Below are 22,470 nucleotides of genomic sequence, written 5' to 3' on the forward strand. Positions count from 1 at the left end.
AAGTGCAGCACATGATGTTGGGAATTCAGATATTAAATTGCTGGCACACTGATGATAAGGTTTTGTAGATAAATTTAAGGAACAAGCCTAATTTTAATTAAAATAAATGGTAATAAAATTGGAGTTTTTGACCACTAATTGTCAAAAAAATGATTGGACATTCCAAAACTTTGGGTTTTGCACAACAGCTCCGTCCACTGGTATCCAGTAGGCGCATCCCCATCAATTACTTTGAGCTAAGGTTTTTGTTTCAGCCTCTGAATTTACACAGTGTGGAATCAGTAAATGTTGGGGAAAAAAGTAGAGGATAAATGCAGAAAGTGTGCCATTGTTGCAAAGCTGAGGTAGTATATCATTACAATAAGTCAATACAGTTCAAGAGATTGAGGTTACACTGACATTACTTACACTCAGGTGGCTGCATCCATGTCAGAGCTGGGCTCACTCATTTACAAAGGAAACTGAGATTTCTGGGGCTCTTACTATCCCTGTTGTTAATGAGCTGAGCTCCTTTGTGGTGGTTTCCTTCTCTGATCCCACTGGAGGATTAGAGGAGGAACTGGAGGCTTTGCAGTGATGTTTTTTTCCTTCCTCTCTGAAACATGACTATGAAAATGGCTCATTTGTACTTTTTGAACTGGCCTGAGTTAAAAGTTCTTAACGCACACACACAAAGAGTTTTTAAAATTTTATTTTTTAATTGGCAGCTGAATCCTTATGAGCAAGTTGCTCAAGAGAGCTTGCTTGGAGAGACAGAGGCTGACTTTGATGCACTGGAGTGGCTATCTAAAACAGAGGCTAGCCAAGATAAGAGTATAAAAGTGGGTATTTATTGAAGGACTTCAGTATGTGCACCTTGGGCAGTCAGAAGCCTCCAGGGAGCTACACCCAAGAGGGACAATGGTCACGAGTTTTTTGCACAGTTATAAGTTTGGTCCATTGTATATCAGGTGTTAATCCTCCATTCACAGCTTCAGGTAATGAAGCCATTGACTCCAAGTTTGCCCCCCCAATTCACTGTTGTTTACATCTCTCATGGCCTGAGACAATAAAGTGTCCTTGAGTTTCAGGCCTAGAGAGGAATTGTTTTGTCTGAATAAAATGAGGGAACAGGAGCTGCCAGGCTATGGAGTTTTAGAGTTATACACTAAAGCAGTACAGGATCTGAAAAATATAAAAGCTAAATCCTAAGGCATCACCTTCTTGCTGGGCAGGAACATTAGCAGAGATACCTGAAACTCATCTTCAAGAAGAAGGGTCAGGATTGTGTTTGGATGAGCAAGTATATTCTCTCTCATCATGGCTGCTGATTTTTTTTTTCTTTTTATATCTAACTTTATTCAGGCCTGTGAGTTTTGATGTTGCTCTCTCAGGAGTTTTGTTGTCATTACCTGTGACTAATTACAGTTCCCCTGCAGTCAATGGCACATACAAATTTTTTGTAAAGTTTGTGCATGGATCTCACATCCCATCGACAAAGGCCTCGTAGACTGCCAACCTCAGCTGTGCCCTCAGCATACCTGCTGAGCTGAGAAGTCATGACTTTTTTAAAATCTTTTTTTCTCTGTGCTTCATGGTTTGATGTGTATTCATTTCATGTTTTCAGCTCTTCTTCCCGAGAGCTTAAAAACTTACTAGGAAAGAGACAAGGAGCATGAAAGATGCTTATGCAAGTCCTTAGCTGCAGTTGTGATTAGAGCCCTAGATTATTGGTATAATAATGTTATAATGAGGTGGCAGTGCCACAGAAGTATGCCCACATCCATTCACCAGATCTAGTGAGGGGAAGTAGAAGAAAGTGTGGGGATGGCTCCAGCAAGAATGTTGCTCATCATTATTTCATTGGAGTAGCTGCCTCTGTGGGTCAACAGTTTGGGCTCTGAAGTGATAGCTCGAGACTTGAAGGTGCCTGCCCAGATTTGAAGAGCACCTTGGTATCTCTGCACTCATCCCTGTATAATGCAGCCCATGCTGGAAATAACTTCAATTTGAACAGATATAGCTCATCTCCCAAGCCTTCCTCATTGTTTTCCTCTCCCTGAAGGCAGTGCCCTGTTACTGCTGCTCTTCCTTGGTGGAGTTTTCCTCATAAGACAGGAAGAGCCTTCATCTCCCTCCCTCCCTCCTCCCCAAGGCCTGCTCTCCAGTGGTGCAGCTGCCAGGCTGGAGGTGAAGGCTGGGGTGCAGGGCTGAGTCCTGCTGTGCTGTGGTGAGGAGGAACAAAACTGGGATACAAGCATTAAGCAGAGATCTCAGTGGCACTGCTGCTGGCAGCACATGACAAGCCCATGCATGTGACAACCCTTCTCTTGGCAGTAGGAGTTCTGTAGGCATGTGGTGGTTATTCAGGCTGTGGTGAGTATTTGTTATCCCTTCAGACACAAAATAGGCAGATTACTGCTCACTGCAGGGTGCTGACCTGTGCAGCTCACTGCTGTGCTGGTGTCCTGCTCCAGGTTTATGGGGTTTTTTGTTTTTTTGTTTGTCATTGCCATTGTATTAATATTAATGTTATTAAGGAAAACAAAAGCAGCAAAAATCATTTGGGTCATCAAGTCTAGTCTCTCTTGACTGCAGGCAGACAGAGAGAGAAGATATGTTGGCATGGAGAACATCTGCTTCTCTGGCTTCACAAACACCCTGTAGCACACAGGGTGGCTCTTGGTAATGAGGGTCAAGATTCACTTCTGTCTAGAGCACAACAGTTCATAAGGATTTCACCATCCAGATAGTCTGTTCATTTAAATGCTAATAAGATTCCTGTTTTGTTTTGAAATATAGAGAGGATCTTCTTCGCCCTTTAATCCCCTTTCTCCTGTTGTTTACAATCTTGCTTCAGCAGTTCAATCTGGTATTGCAGATGAGAAACACTTGATTTAGTCAGGGTGAAAGTATCTTCTAACTGTACTTTTCAGAGTGGTGTGTGCTGGATGTGAGTGGTTCAAGCATGATCAGGAGAAGTCTCTCCACCTGTTTGGATTTGTTTTATTGAGGCCATCGGCTTTTGTTTTGCTTTCAGAGCTCTAGTACTGAGAACAAAGGCCTCTTCTGCAGACAGGCTCTTATGTTTTACCCAGGAAGTTTCCTGCAAGGACAGCAAATGTACCTTTAAGGGCTCCACAAGTGGCCACTGGGGACTTGCTGCTCAAAGAGGGCAAATCCAAGATAACAACAGCATAGTTTCCATGGGAGCCTGACTCCACTTAGAAAAGGATGGCACTTTCCCCCCAGTATTGAGCTGGACCAGAAATAGAAGCAGGGTGCCTCTGTGTACCACATGGCTTTAATGACTTCATAACAATGACATGAGTAACCCTGTGAGTATGCTGTAAGATGACAAGAAGCTGGAGATAGAGCTGTACGTGGTCTTCTCATTACGTATTCTAGATGCAGGAGGTAACAGGACATGAGTCTAAAAGCATTTAATTTAAATCAGGCCCAGCTCTTTTACATTACTCTGATGTGTGTCTCGGGAATATACATTAGAATTGATATAAGGGAAATTGGAAAGGTCCTGCTAATATTATTTGTTGTAGTTTTATTCATTACAGCGATCCAAAGGTTCCACTTTATCTTGGCCCAATCTCTGAACATACTCATGCATGCACTAAAAAAAGTTCCTGATATCACAGCCTCAGATTATAGTGTGACCCAGTGATAGCTCTATTTTGAGTTTAGGGACAACTGCTGTCCTCCTTTTCAAGTAATAGAAATGGTTAAACCCTTTGGGGCATAGTGATGCTCTTCAGATGATTTTCTGTATGCATATTAGTGCCTAGGTCAGAGGAATCTGGAACCCAGACTCTTCAGGTATCTATGATACAGAAAAACCACTGAGCAAGCCTCAGAAATGATGGGGAAAAAGACATAAAGGAAAGCTTTGACAACAGCTATCTTGACTAACCCTGAACAGACTAGAAGAGAGAGTCTTTTTAGATTGTGTGCAGATGCCAGTGAAGATGAAATCTCCTGTCGTGTGACACCCTCAAACCTGGCAAATGGGTCTTGGTGTTCCTTGTCAGAGAGCAGACTTTCTATAATAGATACCAGGCTCTACTGCCAAATGCTTATTCCTAATAGAACAATTTGCAAGATCCCAAATTTTGGAGAACTGTTGAGTTCAGAGAGAGTAGCAACAGAGCTGAAAGTGTTATGTAAACAACATATGTTAGATGTCTGATGTGTGGAGCTGGTTTGTTCCACACAAAGTGCTAGAAAACTGCATAGAACATAGGAGCCCAATTTCCAAATTACCAGTGAAAAAAAAGGAACTAAAAAGCAGAAAAGTGAATCTCTATTGAACTTTATGTAAGACTATATTTTTTTTCTTGTAATTGTTTTTTTTTTCTATAGTTTTTAAGTGGTTTTTCTTTTTTTTTTTTTTTTTTTTTTTTAATAAATTGTTTCTGTTGGATGTTTGGAAAGGAAACCAGTACATGAGTTGTATTTGAATGAGAAGATCCAGTTGGAACATAAGCTCAATAATTAGGCTTGGAATTTTCTAAAGTAGCTTTTGCAATCAAAAACATAGCCATCAGGCCTAAGCCAGTTGTCTAGGTACCCACCATAGGTAGAAGAGGGGTATCCCATGAGGACAACTTGGCCCTTTTTAGAAGGACTTTTAAAATGAGCAGGATGATTTGTCATCCAAAGGCGATTTTCTCTGTTAGAGAAAATTTCTTTGTTAGAGAAAACTTTGGATGACTTGTTTATTCCTACCCTTTATTTAACTTTGATACCTTGTACATACACCTTATGTTTACCCTTTGTATAGTCAGAGTTAACTGAGAGAAATCTTGTTCTGAGGTGTGTAAGAAGCCTGAGTCTGAGAGGCTGTGTGGGTAGAACTGATCACAGAGCAGCGCTGGCCATGTTGCTGCTGACTGAGTGGCTGTTTCACAGTCCAGCCTCACCAGGCATTCTGCAGCCCAGGCAGGGCCCTTTGCTTTCATGGCACCCAACAGTGAGTTTCTGCCACAGCACTGAAAAGTCCTCTGCAAACTGTTACTTTTCCCAGTCTTGACTTGAGCGTTCTCAATTGATTGCCGTTTCTGCTTTGTCTTCAGATTCGTATTCAAGCACTGTCGCATTCGCTGGTTTTCTTAGGAATTGTGCTGCTGGTGCTCTGACAGCTGAGTGCTGCCTTGGTGGTGGCATTACTGCGGGGCATTTGTGCTGTGCCTGCAATGACAGGCTCTGACATTCAAAGCTTGGCTTCATCCAGTTGCTTGAGGGGGGATGAGAGTGAATTCTTGCCTTCAAGCTGCAGCCTTGATGCCAAATCTTTTAAGGAAGCCTGCATCTCGGATGTGAGAGCTCCCCTTCTTCCTGCTCATTAGGTGGTAGGATCTGCTACAGTGGTTTGACTTTTACAGTGCCACAGGCAAGAGTTGCTGCTGCTTTTACATTTTTACCTGGATCATTGGCATTCTGCCTCTCTGCTTCTGACACTCGGATAAGGTATCGGATTCGGGAGGAGGCTGTAAGACATAGAAGCATGCAGACTGCTTTCCAAATCAGCCCTGATTAAAGATGAAAAATTAACTTCTTTTACACGCAGTATATATTAATGAAAGCATTGTCTCTCTGCAGACATTACCATTTTTACCAATGTATTATAAGCCAGTTAAAATGGATCATGCTTAGTGTGTGTATTGTTAAACATTCCTGCAATTTTTAATTTCTGAATGTTTATTTTCTGTGGGTGAGCTTTTTCTGTTGGTTTTTTGGGTTTTTTTTTCTGACTTGATACAATTGATCTTAGTGCCCTGTTTCCGATACCTAGCACTTGTCCTGCAGAGGAGAGAGACAGAAATAGAATGTCAGATCCCTGCTTGGCTGGAAAGGCATTTGTTCCCTTGCAGTGATGAAGAGGGTGACAGCTACTCAAATGGTGCTGCAAGCAGACATGTGAGGGAAAACCCAAGCCAGCTGTCATTGCAAAAACACTAGCAGCCTTATGCACCAGAGCTGTATAAAGAACTAGAAAATGGTTCAAAATTTCACGCATTCCCTCCATCCAAGTAAACACCCCATGTAAGTATGTGGTTCTAAATGAAAACCTAGCCTGATCCTGAGCTCTTTGTGGTTACAGGCCTCCCCAGTGAGCTAGCTTGCACCTTGCTTCCTCCCTTTGCTACTTCATCCCACTCCTCAGGGAGGAAAAGGATTTTCTTCCTTTCAAGTTTCCCACACTCTACTTTGACCAGTTAAGCCTTTAATAATTCCCCATTTCTTCTTACTCAATTTCTACCCTTAATAACACAAAGAGATGTGGATTTTCTTTGATTCTTTTTTCTTACTGCTGAGACCCAACATAATTTTAGACCATAAATAATACTTGTAAACAATTTTTCAGAACTGTACTCTGGATTAATTCATTAGCACTTTCTTGTGGTCACTCCCTTTAGCCCCACACAGAAAGTGCTCAAAGACAAAATGAGAAGTTGCTGAGTGCCTCCCTGTCCTTTTGTATTAGCATTTTGAACAGGTTAATATATTTTGAGTCTACAAGTGGCCTCACAGCTTATGTCTTTCGAGTATTTGGAAAGAGAAGGAACTTCTGGAACTCATGTCTTTGAGCTGTAGAAGTTGTGCTGAATGAGTTGTGGGTTGGTTTTGTGTAAGGTGGTCTGTGATGGGATCTGGGACCCTTTTGCAGGGCTTCCAGTAAATCATGCACAGCTCCACTCACTATGCCCCACCCTAGACATAAGGTCAAAAACTGATATTCACCTCTGAGATTAACAAACACCTAGAATGGTTTTATTGGAGCAATGAGAAGCAGAGGTGGCCAGTCACTCCCTTGTGTTGGGGATCTTAGATTGAAGCACCCTACAGTGGAAGTGAGTGGCAAATGGATTTTGTCACTCCACCATCCCTGGACCGCTGAGACTAGCACTGGCTGTGGCAGTACTTCAGTACCTGTCACAGGTGCTATTTGCAGGATTTGGCAGTAGGATTCCACAGAGACTCAAGAAAATGTTGTGAGCTCCTCTAGCTGTTGCTCTGTATTATCAATGGGGCCTTTGGGACTGGTGTCATTCAAAACTTCCTACCCTCCTTCCAGTAGCTCAGGAACCCTTTTTGCATTGTGTTGTAAGGACTGTGCTCTTCAACAAGTCTTTTTCCATGCTATGGTACAACACCTGGAAACAATTAAAGAGAGGGCACAGGTAAAAATGCAACCAAATAGTAAATCAGTGGGAATTTTGAGATAACTGCAAAAGGTGTCAGAGAGCGATGAGCCCAAGTTCTCAATCACACAAGCGCCTTTGGATGCTCAATGACAGGTTTCTGGGGTTAGGACAGAGTTTATTTGTGTTAAAATGCTATAATCCCAGTTGGGAACCAGTGCACAACTGTGCAAGCCAGCATCAGCTCTTGCAGGTTGATGCCCCCATCCCACACACAAAGGAATAGGCTCTGCCCTGGTTTAATCCAGATAAAAATTTGTCAGAGTTTCCCCTACTGTAATTACATAAGTCTAAGTAAAGTATCTCTTTGAGCTTCTCACAGGCCAGGTCCTGGCAGGGGCACTGTCGATTTTCAGGCCTATTGAACAGCATCAGACAGTTTTCCTGATGGCAAAAATATCTGCTCTCAAAGCACTGCCCTGACTAAATTTGCTCAACTTGTGTCATGAAAGGAGCTGGTGCACAGTGGCCTGCTTCAGCCCTTGTCAGCGAGGGAAAGTTGAATCGTGGAAAAAGCATACTAGCAAGGAGTTGCACAAAATCAAGATAATCCAATATTTGCTGAGTGGTGCTTGTGTGGTTTTTGTTGGGTGGTGTGCATGCAAAGGCTTTCAGCCCCCAAGAGATTTTTGGAGTAGTTTTGTACTATTAGGAGGGCCACTGGGATCTTGCCTGAGAAGCAGAATTTCTGTGTTGTGTTTATCTTCTCTTTGTTTGATAAGCAAACATAGATATTTTAAACTCTGCTGTATCCATGTGGTTTTTCTCATGGCTGTGGTCTTTCATACAGAGCAAAAGGTTCAACAGACTGTTTGTTCCTGCTGTCAGATAACAAGCAAGGGCTGGCTGTACACAAGGAGATGGGGCCAGGGTCAGCTTGAACTGAAATTTGCGCTTGTTAGGTCCCTGAGTTAAGACAAACCAAAATCACTTCTAGTTTTTTGGTTATAAAATGGGGAGAAGATGGATCTGTCCTTATAAGACTTAGTGCTAAGTACTGCTAGAAACCATCCTGTCCTGGGAGCATTTATTCACCCTTGGCACTGAATGATTTTTTAGTTCCATTTCTTAAAGTAATTTCATGGTTTGATAAAATATAGCAATTTTTCTATGTTGTATGTAGTAGAGTAGCCACTCTCGAGTAGACCAAATATATTTTGTTGCCTCTCTGTCCTTGCTGCAATACAAAATACCAACAGTAATTAGTCTGCAGTATGGATGAACAGATTAGTTTGGGGAACAGATATACATTTTAAAATGAGAGACTCTGGAGCCATATCTCCCTCCCTAGTAAAAAGTTGACTAATATTCACAGCAGCATGGTGTTCCTATTTTTTTAGCTCTTTCTTTTTTTTAATTTACTGTCCAATTTAACAGAGTCATTTAAATTCCCTGGATTTGATTTATCAAGTGCTCTGTTCCACCTGGGCAAAATAGAACTATACAGAGCGGGGATTCATCATACAGTGAATAGGTAGCAACCCTTCCTGATGGAGGGGGTGGTGTGGCTTGGGGCCGGATGGCAGGAGAGGAATTAGTCATCAGAACCCCCACAGTGTTGATTCTGCACTCCCTGCTCCCTGTCTGCAGTTGCTGCTTAAACAGCTGGAGATTGCAGAGCAGCACGAAGAGCCATGAGCAGCCGGTTTTAGGGAGGCCCAGGCCAGGCCCTTGCTGCTCCTGCTCTGGATTGAGTGTTAGCGGGAAGGAACTTCCCACTGTGATGTGTAGCTTATGTGATGCTTCAGTACTTAAAGATCTTTGGATAAAAGGTACAATTAAGTCTTGGCATTATTCTGTAACTTAAAAATGGTTGAAACTCTGGTTAAATCCAAATTTAATTAACTTTGTTTTAAACAAAGATTATTGTAAAACCTTTATCCAGCTGAAGCTTTATCTGCCAAGTTTCACTGCAGGCTATGCATTTGCATAGCAGAGTTTTACACACTCCTGAAATTTGCGGTTTGCAATGGAAAACCTGGCAGACTTGGTTATATCAGCATTAACAGACATTCAGTATAATTGGAAGTACTGTCCTTTGCCAAAAATTGTATCCTGAGAGCTTAATAGATTTTTTTTTTCTTTTGCTTCAGGTCCTTGTACTTTAGTAGTGGAGGTCACACCTGAATTTATGCCTGGGCCATACATGGCTATGAATTCCACTTCCTGTATCTCCTACCCATGATCTTGGGGTGAGAATGCAGCCCTCCAATTTAAGAGTAATGCCCAATATCTGCCCAATTTCCCAGCATGGCCTTGAGTATGTGAGCCAATGCCAAGGACATTTTAGAACACCCCATTTCTCAGGTCAAGCAGTATAGTGCCCTTTGAAAATCCCTATGTCAGGGAAGAAAGGCAGAGGAGAGGTGGGAGGGATACTCATGTTTCACAAAGTCCACAAACTGCAGCCAGACTCAAAAGTGCTTAAGTACAGGCTGACTGCAAAAGGAATTCAATATTCCATCCTCCAGAGTGAATGACGCTGATCAAAGAAGCTGTGTCTGAAAAGACAAACTCTCTCCTGTCCCCTTCACTTCCAGACTTGAAGGGAAAAGAATAAGAGATCACTATGCTGTAGGAATTGCCAACCCTCATTTCCATGGGAAAATACTTTTTTTTCCCCTGCCAACCTTCTCTCCTTATAGTAAAATTGTGTTTATTTTTATAAAGGGAAATTTATAAAGGGAAACTTTTCTTGCACTGTAAAAATGGCTTCAAAAAGGGCAGGACAAATACAGAGTAGGATAAAACTATTAAGAGTCACTAAAAAGCTCTAAACAGAGCTGCAAGTACAATTTCTGGATAGAAGGGGGAGAATAGAGCACAGCAGTGCAAGTCTGCTCCTGCCTCTGAGCTTCCAACCATGCCATGATACCTGTGCTTGTCCCCAAGCAGCTGCTGCTGTTGTCAGTGTGGTGAGGCAGGCCTCTGGTTTGACAGAGGACAGACATCCTGTTGCCTTACCCTGGTAAATGGGAAACAAGGTGTTGCTCCTTGTTGCAAGGAAAGTCCAGGTGCACAGCACTGCCCATGTCATCACTCCCCCTGAGGACTCATCCTGCACACTTGGCTTTCAGCTGGTAAGACTGCTAGTGCTGAGCCCCTTCCCAGGGAGCAGCCTGCTTTCCCTGCAGAGCAGCTGCTGCCTGGGAATGCTCTTTGTGGCTGTGGTCACCTCTGTGGTGGCTTGAGGTGGATGTTTTCCAACTCCTCATCCCTGCATGAGACAGGAGAGTATAGGAAATGTTTCTCTGCAGGGAGAGAGATACAATCCTCCAGGCCTTCAGAAGGATCCTCAGAGAGGTTTACATTCAAAACACCAAAGCTAAAAGTATAAAAGTGTAAAACAGCATCAGATCAAATAGTTGTAATTATAGCAAGCATATGAGACAAAACCCATTGTCATTTTATCTCTCTAGGGACTCCACACTTTTTGTTTGAGCCCTATTATTGGTGACGTATGAAGTCTAAAATTATAATAATTAAAATGATTATAAAATCTTGGGGATTGTAATTTTTTTTTTTTTTAATAGCTGGGAACAGCCTGTTCATTACTGAACCAAAGATTTGGCTTTAAATTAACATCAGTTTAAAATATAGCAGGAGGGGGAGTGTGTTGATGTGAATGCAGTGAGCATGCCTGAGGGCTGGGTCTCCTTTTACCTCTTTCAGGCATCAAGAGGAAGGGAACTGTGGTGAAGGACAGTCCTGAACAACAGGCTGGAAATGTGTCACTGCTTGACCTTCTGTGAACCTGGTGGCGACTTTGTAAACACTAAGTTGATGGCTCCTGCAGCCCAAAAGCTAGCATGTGGGAGCAGGCAATACATTATTTTCATTTTCTGGAAAGAGAGGCTGAGGGTGAAAAATTGAAGAGAACCACAAGAGGCATCAGCAATTGGAGCACAGGAGCCCTTACTGTCAAATGCACCTTCACTATGTTACTTTACATTGTGTGTTTTATGTCAGCGCTGCTTCTTGCTGCAGAGTCCCATTTTATTTTCATGGCAGAAGGTGGGGTGTCTCTTGCTGGGGCAGCAGCCTCTGCTAAATGTGGTAGCAAATCTCCACGAGTTGACTCTGAGCTTTGTAGGTTGCCAGGGCTCAACTGGGTAGCTCAAAGAGAGAACATATTGAATGCCTGATATTCAAAATACTTTTCATTTTCAGACTGGAGCAACTTCTGGGATGAAATGGCCCCAAAATGTCAACCATGTCAGTTCTGTGTCAGAAACAATTGAAAGCTGAGATGAGTGTTGGCTTTGGGCACCCATCCAAAGCTGTGGGAGAGGGGAGGAAATCTATACCATGGATTTCAAAGAGCCCATATGTCTCATCTAGGACTCGGTGTCTGTCCTTTGCTAGATCAGGCCCACCTCTGTGAAGAAGCGACTAGGTAGCAACAAGGGGATGGAGGGGAAAGGGAGGAGAAAGGAAAGGGAATCAGAGAAACATTGATAAATTCTATTTAGTGAATAATACAATACATGTAGCAGCACAATGGCCTTTTCTGCAGGCAGATTATCCCAGCCAGAGTCTTTGCTATATTAAAAAGAGGGGGGAAAATAGAGCACCAAAGAAAAGGAAAGGCGGGCTGTACAGCAGCAATCAATGCTGCCCTTTGTGCTGCCTGACATTTGAGGGACTTGTTATCAACGATTGCTGGCTGCTTTATCTAAATGTATCTCCCCAGCTGCCAGGCACAGCGCTGATAGGCAGCGGGACGTGCCGATGGCCCCGGCTGATAGCGCGGCCGCCCAATTCACCCGCCAGCCTTGCTGCCAGGGCAGGATGGCTTCTGGCACGCTGCACCTGCTCCCAAAGGGGGAGAAGGGACATTTCTCCCTCCCTCCTCCTCCCCATGCTTACCGCCCGCTTTTTTGTCTTTTTAAAGGAGAAGGAAGGAAAAAGAAACAGTCCAAACAGGACCAAAATTTAAAAAGTAAAGAAATTAAGAACTTGGGATGAGAAAGGAATGTTCTGGGGAAAGGCAAATTTACTTATTTTTTATTTGTCCTATAACAGCTCTGTCATCTGCTGCTCTGGCAGAAATTCCCATATATGTGCTTGCCTTCTCTCTCCTGCTTTACTGCAAAAGAGTGATAAGAATAATCTAGTGCTTGGCTGCTAGGTTGTCTCTTAGTGTGAAAAATGCCTGTCTAATATTTTTTGTTCGGACAATATATATACTTGTGTCTGTGTAATAATGCAAGGGGCTGTATGCACAAGTTTGCCTGCAATTATTTTTAATTTGTATGACTGGAAGATGATGAAGGGGCATAAAATAAATGTTAGATGTTGTGGCATCTCCTAAATCCTGGAGGGTGTATGTATTTAAAAATAAATAAAAGTGTTGCAGTCCACTTCCATCCAGAAACTATCTGATCTTAGGTGTAGATACTGCTTAAAGCCAGCTTAATTATTCCTAAAGTGTAGCCAGTTATTGACACGTACTAAAGTACAAAAGCTCTGAATTTGTGCGGCCTCTTATTCCATGAGACAGCTTAAATTATTGCCTTTACAGCTAAAAAGGTTTTGAGGTCTGTGTGGAAATGTCAGCTCATAGGTTTGCAATTATATTTACTCTTGCTGGGTGCTAATGAAGCTATTAAAAATGCAATACGGCAAAGCTGAAGGATTTCTTAAAAATGACCATTTTCTGATGTCTGTGACTTCTTCTGGCGAAGCAGTTGGAAAACAAAGTAACCTAGAAGCACAATAATAGAAGTTACTGTATGAACTGTTCTACTTTTAATGATTCTTTGCCAAAATCTGAAAGTAATTGGAGATCTCAAAAAGCAAGTGATGCCAAGAGAATAAGTTCTTTTCTTTGTCATGTTCAGCTGTTTTATTTTAATGTGTGCGTATTGCTACCTTGACTATGGTTGGAATATGTTTCATGTGCACATAGTGAAAACTGATGTTGACAGTGCATTTTGAGGAAATTTAGGCCTATTTGAAGCATAATTTTCTTCTGCAATCACATAGCTACTTGCATCAAAAAACCAAGGAGGGGAAAAATGAATATGCATGAGGGGGTGTTGCAGACCATAAAAATTCCTCAGGAGAGCCAGAGTCAAAGCCCATGTACCAATACATACAACCCAGGTACCTGTTCAACAGAAGATCACCAAGATACTAATAAAATACAAGATTTGCCTTTGAAAAATGGCACATTTGGGTGTGCCATTCAAATGTCTAGGCTGAATATGGAAAATAGTGAGGAGTCTTTGATAAAGCTCTGGCTGAGAAAGTGTCATGATAATAATTTAGTTCACAGGACAGAGCTGAACATTGTCACTCACCTCTGCAGATTCCAGTTTTTGCTGGGTCATGGAGTTCTTTGTGGAGCCAATGCTACTGTTCTGTGTAAGAAATAGGGACAATTTCACTAGGCAATGTGGAGTGATCATAAACGGAAGCTGTTCTGCCTGGCTTCCTTCATAAATTATCCAAAATATAGCAGAAGTGCCTTTAATAAATAACTGCTGTCCAGCACTGGGTGTCTTTGCTTTTCTGCCTGACAGCAGTGGGAAAGGGAAGAGCATTCCACCCCCTGTTACTCCTCAGCCTTTTGCAGGTGCAGGCAGCACAGCTCATAGAGCACAAGCTCAATGTGCACAGAGTATAACCTTCCTGAGCATTTCTCTTTCTGCGGCATTAGGAAGCCAATTCCTCCCAAGAGCATGTTTATATCATTCTAAAATTCATTTCAGCTGAAATATTTATGATTTTGTGGGGGGGAGGCAGGAGATCTGGGTGTTGAGTGTGGTCAGATCAAGTTAGCTTCAGCTGGCAAGGTTGACACAAGTAGTAATCTCTCTGTCCCTCCTCCCGTACCTAAATGAGCATTTATTCCAAGCCCTTTCTTAATGCTGTAACATAATTCATTAGGACAGCCTTAATGAGCTGGTTATTAGTCTGGTGGGAGGGGGGTGAGGAGGGGAAATAGAAATGCTAGACAGAGAGAAAGTCGAGCGGGCTGGGACACCTTAAAGAGCCCTGAGAGAGCCTTTTGTCAACAAAATGGATCGGGCTTGCAGGCAGTAAAACTTTCAAATGACCTTCGTGTCAAAATATTAGGCAGCTATTTTTTGCTAGATGGTGGTTTCATAAACATAAAAAGCGCACATATCATTCAGAGTGTCGTAAAATTTGTCTCAAAGATGTGGTGTTTCCTTCCCTCCTTTTTTTTCTTGATTTTATTTTTTTTTTTTTGTTGCAAGACAAATATCGCTTCTGTGTGGGGGATGGCATCTAATATCACAAACTTTTCCCTAGTCTGAGCATGATGTTAATAGCAGCTCATCTTTGTTCTGATGGTTTTAAATGCTTGATCCTTCTTTTTAGGGGGTGGGGGGAAATAAAATATATACCATAGTATACATGCTAAAGACAGCTATTGAGATGGTGACATCTTCACTTGTAAAACTCATGAAAATTACTTAGATGTTTATAATTTATGGCAAAAGCTAGATGTTAATATTGCTCTGTGATTTAGAAGACAGATGTGGTATAATAAATACATCAAAGACAACAGCTCATTTCTGCAGAAGTGAAGCATCAAAACAGTTGGCTATTTAAGTGCTTTTTCTTCTGTAAAATCTTCATTTCCAAGGTTAAATTTTGACATGAAGTTGGAGGGTAAAGGGGCGGCTGTTTTCCACTAGGCAAGGAAATGATTACTTAAAGCGTCCACTCGTTTTGCATAGAGCTTGTCTTTAAGCTCCTTTCCTTTCTGTCCCTATCTAACAAGTCCCAGAGCAGTGGGACTTCTGTAACTTGGATAAGTAGAATGCTGATAAGGCATCACTTGAGTTGAACCATAGGAATGTGCAAGCAGAAATAACTGGGGTAAATAGCCAACTTAATAAAGGCAAAAAATAAGGCAGGAGAAGGATGGAAAAATTGACTTACTGATCTGTCGTGGGGTTAACTTTCTCTGCCATCGCATCACACAATGCAGAAATGACAAGCCGTTCCTTCTCTGCCTGCTGTCTTTCAACTGCATTTCCCCTTTGACTGCCTGAACCACTTATCCCTTGTAAACAGCCATTGCAGTGATGTACTGGCAGCCAGGCTGCTGCTGGGAGCCCAGATCTTCCCCCAAGAAATGGCCATGACAGATGATCCCAGAGATTGAATAGGAAAAGCCAGGGCTGGGTTTAATGGACATCTAACCTAGCCAGCCACCAGGTTGTGATTGGGTGGAATTGCTCAGCATTTAAACTGGTATCACATGAAGTATTTCTTATGTGGCTGGAAGTATCAGGACTGATCCTCAGACTTCCAGATCCCAGTAATTTCCCACCTCTTTGGTGTGGCCAGTTAGTGGCAGAGGCTGGAGACTGGCTGGGTCTGTGCCCATGAGCAAAGGCCACATGGGACTGGCTGCCTCAGGGATCTGCAGTTTAGTGGGCTTTCCCTTTGAGATCTGAAGGCAATCTTTCCCACATAAAATGTGAAATGTAAAGGCAAATTTAAACAAGGATGAGATGATGCTTGAATTCTCCTCATAGACCAGAAAAGAACAGGAAGTTTTACATGGACTTGTTTAACTCTGTGTAGTTTCACACTGCTCTTTTATCCATTGTGTGAAAAAGAAAACATTTTGGACTTTGTTTTCCTCCCCTCCACTTGAATTATTCTAAAGTACTTTGCTGGTGTTCTCGTGCTCTGTCAGAACTGAATATGGGTCACAATCACCTCTGGAGGACAAGTTCTTGAGTTAATAAATAAGGTACTTTTTAATTTTATTTTTTAAGACAACAGAAAATATAGAAATGCTGTAAAATACAGTGTAATATACAGGCATACATTCAGGAAGATTCCAGGTGGGGTAAAATATTGGGATTGCCCTCTATTGAATCTTGCTGTCTGGCTATGTTAAACCTACCAATGAAACTTTATTCCATGTCTCCTTGCTATTTTTTTTTTCTTTCTAATTTTCTTCTTTTTCTCAGCTGCTTACAGAAGAGACAATTTCTTTCACCCTTTCACTTTTCCAGGATGACTGAGGCCCACCAATAAAATGCTAAAGCTCAGTAATGAAATGATCTGTTCATAGGGTGCAGTGCAATGTTTCTGATACAAAACACACCTATGACATGACCCCCAAAAAAGTGTCTTTAAAAAGTCCTTTTTTCAGCACAGTTGAGACTTGTAATGTTCTATCACATGAATAACCTGTGAGGTTGTAATCTCTGCTTAGCTCTCTCTGTTAGAAGACTTGGGCTTTTTCTTCCATTCTTTTTTTTTTTTTTTTCCTTCTTTATTTATGGAATGTATTTACTTTTATTCCCCAAACCTTGCTTTTGGGAAATTGATTGAAATTTTCTCTGCTGGGTGCCTGCTGCAGAATGAAGTTCATCGTTCTCAGGAAAAACAAATTTTTAGCAGGGTTAAGGGAAAATTACATGCTAAATTCTGGCATCCTTTCTTTGCAAAGATCAGCCTTTGCTGACTGAAAGATGGTATTTTAAGATTGGTCTTACACTGTTTTTAGAGGGATATCTTCTGCATCTTTCTCTCTGCTTTGACAAATTTAGCCAAATTCTTCTGTTTTTGAAAATCTGCAGCATGTATACATTCAATGAACATTTCTCAGGTGGCAGGAAGATTTCTTAAGGAGAAGAAAAATAAAGTTGGAGGGGAGGGGAAGGCTGAGAGAAGAGCTCAAAGGAGTTGAAATGCTGCTGGGAAGGGGGCTGGGGCAGCACATGTGGGATCAGGCAGGTTTTGAAGAATACACAGAGGATGGAGCTGTGGACCTGGCTTGCCAGACAGGAATTAATTGCCTGTGTTTAAGTGCCTAAGGAAGGAAGGAAGGACCTTGGTGAACAGAGAGGGATTGTGAGGGAGAGGTTGGATAGATTAGAGCAGATGGTCTTATGGTGTGTCAGTAAATACAGTTATCTCTGTCCATCATAGCAAATGCCTCCCTCCCTGCTCCTGAGTACCTAGGAAAGCACCTCAGGTCCTTGAGTTTCAGGATTCATCTGCTACCAGCAAATAGCCATGGCATCGATTGACGAAGCCTTCCACCCCCTCTGAAAAATCAAATTGAGTCCCAAATTAGTGGTTCCCTTTAGCTTAATATCCTTGTGACTTGCCTCTATGTACCATGGAAGTAAATTAACTGTGAATTAGTGCCAGAGCCATAAGGAACTCACACAGAAGTTAATAGTTCTGTCCTCATAGCAGGCACTGAATAATGTGCAGCAAAATAAGAGCTAGGCAAGTACATAGAAGAATACAAACAAAATATTGTAGACATGAGGCCTGTGCTGAGGCAGGAGTTCCCAAGGCAAAATACAAGATCATGTAATTTAGAGTGGTAACCTAATGCAGTGGCAGTGAGGAAAGGCTTGGCAGGCATCCTTCATTCCGCTGTGTCCTAACTCTGCTTTGCCCCTGAATAATGATCTTTAACTTACCCATTTTGTGAGATATATTTGTCATTGCACTTTCCACCTACGTCCTGCATAGTGCTGAGTGTCAGAATTCACTGTACACCATCCCTCAGTAGCAATGTTATTTTTCTTGCTCTGGAAATACCAAGGGTAAAATTGCCCACATAACCACAACTCTGGTCCCCTGTGTAAACACATTACAAGACAGTCTTTAATTACATGAGTTTACATTTATTTATTTTTTCCCTGCTGCATGATACTCAGAGGCATCTGGCCATATCATTCAAAGTGTGGCCCAGGCCTTATTTACCTCATAGCATCGAAAGAGTGTGCTGAATACAAAATTATTGATTCATTCACTTTCAGCTGCGCTTTCAGCAGAACGTTTTGAGTACTTAATAGACACATGAGGATTCAAATTCACAGCACCCCTGTGAGGCAAAAAGGTGACAGTATTCCCATTTTACAGATGGGGAGCTGAGTCACAGGGAGATTAAGGTCAAAGGACCCACTGATTTTGGGGCCCCAGTTTGATGTTTCAGAGTACTTAGTGTTTTTATAGCTCGATATATGTTCAAAGCACAGCTCCCAGAGACTTCAATTACAGCTTCCAGCACTCAGCACTTTGCAAATCAGCCCCCAGGGCTTCTAGTCAGGCATCCAGAAAATGAGGAACACACAGTTAGTGACCACCTGTGGTTTATAACTTGGCCAAATGTGTGTGGGTTTTCATGGTAATAGCAAAAGGCACCTCTCTTATTCCTGGGTGATGCTTTTCTCTCTCAGTCGAGCCAGCTGATCCCTGCAGTAAAATACAGAGTGCTGCTAAGGTCTCTCAGTGGAGCAGTCCTGCACCCTGTGGAGGAAAATGCAAGGGGACCACTCTCTTTACTAGCAAAACAATACTGCTCTCTTATAATGTAATTGGTGGCAACAGCCGAAATCTCCTTTGTTAAAATTTTAACATGGCTTTTCAATTTCTAAGACACAGCAACTTCCCTTCAAATCTTAAGTCTCAGAAGACAAATTGTGAAAGGTTTTGGGAGGCCAAAGTGTGGTCTTAGACTGGGAGGTAGTGGTGGGCATCACACTGCAGGGGTTGATGTCTGCTCTACCTCCAGTGCTCTCTAGCTGTGTCCTGAAAGTGAAGGGGTGACACACTGACACACTGGGGCCAGTGCTCTGCTGCTGCGTAGTATTGGTATGGGGAAAGGAGTACTTTTATCTGTGCTCAGTCTGGGACAAATTATGGCAGTCTGATGAAAACCCTGGAAGTGATAATTTTAATGGAGACCTTCGTGGTAGACCACAATTATAGCTATGCAAGTGGTTTTCATTAAAAAAAAAAAAAATAAAAATTGAGTAACATGGAGCTGAAATGCCCAGGCATGGGTCACTGCCTTTAATAGTATTAACAGAAAGATAATGGTGAGCATGATAGGCAGAATGCATTTTATGAATGGAATAATATTATTTATTTTCTGAAAATACAGAGGTGAAACTGAATTAATCTCAGGATTTTATCTACATTCCACACCTTGCTCTTTGTGCTGGCAGATACTTATTACTGAATAAGGTGAAATAGATGATGAAATGAGTTGCGGGTTGCTTCAATTTCAGGAGGAAATATTTGAAATATCAACACATAAATTGGGATGAACTCTGGTGTGGGGAGAACAGAAAGCATGGTGCACTAAAGGGTGCAGGTGCTTTGGATTTGTAGAGGAAAACTCTTTTGAGAATTGGTCCTTAGGGACTCATGAGATCCTGGAAAAACTCAGAAATTATTTCAAAAGAAGTCAGTAGAGCTGCAAGAAAGACACAAGACACTAGGAATGGGCCACTATGAACTTACAAGAGCCAGTTTCCTTAGAGGAGCAGTACGTGTGAAGTAATGGCTGCTCTAAATTTGCTGGGTTTCTTGTTTACTGTGAGTTCACAGTGCTGATGATGAGTTTGTTCCTTAGCAGCAGCATACCTTGCTTGTTAGTTATTCCAGTGTTCCACAAAAAAACCTGAAAAGGTTTGCTGGTAGACAGAGTTAGATCTCAAGGAAGTGACTCTTCCTGCATTGACAATACTTAAAATCCAACTTGTATGTTCACTCCTGTCATTACCATCACAGGCCTTTCAAAGCACAATGAACTCTCCAGCACCATATTTATTATCATAAAAGCTTGATTTTGCAGAGGAAAACTTATCCCACAGAAAAAGCAGTCAGGTTTCTCCCTACTATTTCCAAATAATTCCATTTTTTGTCTCTAAGTTGGAAGGAATGTTCTGTAGAACAACATGTGAGACCATCCCTTAAAATTATGGAAAAAGATAAAACATAACCACAAGAAATGGAACAAGGAAGAAAACATCTGCCTTGCCTGAGCTCAGCTGAATCCTGCTCACCTTTTGTGAGCAGCTACCTGAAATTATTTGCCCTGGCTAGACAAGCAAATTTTGTTCCCTGGCAATATTCAGAGGACTTGGAAGAGAGGTAGCCAATGCCTGAAGGAAATAAACCCAAGCAAAATAAACTTTTTAGCCTCTCTTAACAACAGTCCTTTACAGGTTGCCTTTAATAGGCTTGCATTTATAACATTCATATTTGATCTTCCTTTTTGTATAATCTCTGCATGTAGGCTGAAGCAAGACTATGAGTGCCTGAAAAATACAGAGGCTAATTACAGCAGTGTGAAAGTAAAATAATGAGAGCTTGAGAATGTGACTGATAAGCAGTTAGATAATAGACTAACAAGCAGGATGTCTGTAGTCCATCAAAGGGCTAATGAAGGTCTCTATGTCCTCTGCTATTGTCTGAGGAGAATGTACAGATGGAAAATATCCATACCCAGAAATGGCGTGTAAGGATATACAATATGTAGCAACTGCATGGTGATGTAAAGATTGGATTCAGTGAGTGCTTAACCTATGGATAAAGTAATTATAAAGTACACACTGGATGCTGATAACCAAGTGGGACATGCTTGAAAGTAATGTTTACAGAGGAGGTGGTGCTTGGTTTCACCTGCCCCACTGAGCTGGGCTTGCAGCCTGCAGTGCTGCATTGGATTCAGTGCCCCAGGAAGGAGGCACAGCAACACTGAGGTAGACTGGAGCCTGGGACTGGCTGTCTTGGGAGCAGGAAATTGGGCTGCTGCTCTTAAAGTTAATGGGGGCATCTGGCTCACATGCTCACGTGCAACCCCTCATGTGTCACAGTAATGCAAGAGGACCTTAGCCAATAACAGCTCTGTGAACATTGATGTCTCTGCTGTATTTTCAACCTCTGTTGGACTGACTGACTTTTCTTAGTAAACATGCAAATTCTGGCCCTTTGGAGTGGCCTGTTTCAGACAGGGAAATTGGGGAGCTAAGCACTTTGGCAGGCTCAGAAAAAGCCAAGAAAACAAAAGAACAAACAAGCAAACCCATGACCAGAAAAGATTAATAAAAAAAGACATTTTGGCCATTTGGTCATAAATAGTACTGTTCAATAGCACAAGAAATCATGCAGGCTGCTCAGGGAGACATAAAACCACTGAATTATGTATTAATGTGTCATATAAAAGGAAAAAGTACTAAAGAAATACTGTTGGAAAAATAAATAAAACCACCATTAAAAGTGAACATGTCCCATTTGGTCAGTTATGTCAAACATAAAACAACAGAAAGTGCCATTTGGAAGTTAACAACACTTTTAATTTTACTACTGACTTTTCCATTATAAACCATACAAAGGTGTGGTTAGACCGTAGGCTGAGGAATTGATTTTATGTCCGTGCTCATCTAAATCAGCAGGCTTTCAAAATATGTATCTAGACCAGTATTTCTCTGTATATATGAGAAATAAGAAGAGAGGGAGAAAGGGTTAGAAAGCTGAGGTTGTGTGAGCTGGCCAATGCTAAAATGGAGCTGCTACCCTCTCAAAGGGACTGATGGGGTAAAAGGAGCCAGAGCTCATATCTGCTGGTGGTGGCCACAAGGCCAGTCCTCCCCAGATATTTGCTCTGCAGAGGTGGGATGTGTGAACATGTGGAAAAGCCATGTCCTGCTTACAGCAGCCAGGCTGTCCAGCACATTGGAGATGCTGTTCAAAAGCACCTGGGGGAGCAGTGTGGCCTTGTTCAGGTTTCAGCTTGAATTTCACTCTGTCCCTCAAATGCCTCTGGTTTTAATGTGAGATGACAGGTGCTGTGGCAGGCCAACCTTGTGGAACCAACTATGGAAGAGTGCTAGGATCTGGGAAAGGTGCTGCCCAGACCCCCACAGCTGGGCCTGCTCTGGCAGGGCACGAGGACTGCCCATTTGTCCATGGGGCTGGCTGTGAAGGGTATCCATGCGGTGCAGGCAGCCCAGGTGTGGACACTGCTTTGGGCCCTTCAGCCCCTGGGAGCCTCTCCCTGCTCTGGAGGGCAGGGCCATGGCCAGCTGAGGAGCCTTCCTGAGAGGGTCCTTGTCTTGCACACACACCTCAGGAGGGATTACAATGAAAACAAAAACAGGGACAGAGAAAAGATTTTGCTGGCAGAAAGTGCAGATGACATGGAAACTGCTGGGCCGCTGCTTCATTAGATACGCTGGCCTGGCAGAACTGCATTGCAGATATCCTCCCAGTGTGTTTGGAACAGCAAAACCCCTTTTGGTCAGCTCCACGCCTTTTGCTTGCTCTTCTCAGCCTGCCTGCCATGGTGCCAGGAACATCTCTGGTGGGAGAGGAGAGGCTGGGGACAGTGAGGCTGAGCACAGAGCTCCAGCACCTGCCTGTTCCCCTTCCCCTGTGCTTTCTGCACTGGGGGAAGGCTCCAGACCAGCATCTGACGAGAGGCAGCCAGACCTGCCAAAGCTCATCCTTCCTCTTGGGGCATGGG

General features: G+C 42.5%; 1 long non-coding RNA gene across 1 annotated transcript in view; it reads left to right on the forward strand.

Annotated features, from left to right (window-relative positions):
* Positions 1–5,189: 5,189 nt before the first annotated feature.
* Positions 5,190–22,470, forward strand: part of LOC113459212 (uncharacterized) — a 93,155-nt gene continuing 75,874 nt past the window's right edge. Inside the window, exon 1 of the long non-coding RNA XR_012579553.1 lies at positions 5,190–5,460. This is a non-coding gene — a long non-coding RNA (uncharacterized LOC113459212). The remainder of the gene's footprint in view (positions 5,461–22,470) is intronic.

Source organism: Zonotrichia albicollis, chromosome 3 (assembly GCF_047830755.1).
Source record: "Zonotrichia albicollis isolate bZonAlb1 chromosome 3, bZonAlb1.hap1, whole genome shotgun sequence".
In the NCBI taxonomy this organism is placed as follows: domain Eukaryota; kingdom Metazoa; phylum Chordata; class Aves; order Passeriformes; family Passerellidae; genus Zonotrichia; species Zonotrichia albicollis.